Source organism: Rhincodon typus, chromosome 34 (assembly GCF_021869965.1).
Source record: "Rhincodon typus isolate 14 chromosome 34, sRhiTyp1.1, whole genome shotgun sequence".
Classification (NCBI taxonomy): domain Eukaryota; kingdom Metazoa; phylum Chordata; class Chondrichthyes; order Orectolobiformes; family Rhincodontidae; genus Rhincodon; species Rhincodon typus.
The window spans coordinates 16174191-16175058 of NC_063365.1; positions in this window are offsets into that span (position 1 = coordinate 16174191).

Sequence of the window (868 nt, forward strand, 5' to 3'; positions counted from 1 at the left end):
CTTCAGAAAAAGGGTCTAGGCCCGAAACGTCAGCCTTCCTGCTCCTCTGATGCTGCTTGGCCTGCTGTGTCCATCCAGCTCTGCACCTTGTTATCTTAGTCATAAATGCTGTGAGGCCCTCTAGGCCTCATCCCTCTCATCTCTTCAGTGCTCTGCTCCCTTCCCCTCCCCACACATAAAAGGGGAGGTGATGGCCTAATAGTATTATCACTGGATTGCTAATCTAGAGTTCCAGGTAGTTTTCTGGGGAGCTGGGTTTGAATCCTGCCATATGCAGATGGGGCAATTTAAATTCAATAAAAATCTGGAATTAAGAGTCTAATGATGACCATGAATCCATTGTCGATTATTGGAAAACCCCATCTGGTCCACCAATATCCTTTGGGGAAGGAAATGGCCATCCTTACCTGGTCTGGCCTATATGTGAATCCAGACCCACAGCGATGTGGTTGACTGTCGACTGTCCTCTGGGCAATTAGGGATGGGCACTAAATGCTGGCCCAGCCATTGACATCCTCAACCCATGAATGAATATATAAAATTATACATTCTGACTTACCATCCTTGGTTAACTGAACAAGTTATGGTAAGCATCAAATTTAGGAATAAAGCATATAATTGGATAAAGATGAGTGACTGGTCAGAATATGAACAATAGCAGAGAATGACCAAAAGGTTGACCAAGACACACAACTTAGAGCATGACAGGACGTTAGCTAGAGGTATAAAAGCAGATAGCAAACTTTTATGGGTATCTTAAAAGGAAAAGAGAAAGTAAAGTGAATATTAATCCACTAGAGGATGGGAATGGGGAGAAAATATAGATCATAAAAAATATTGAATGTTACAAATAAATATTTTGCACTGA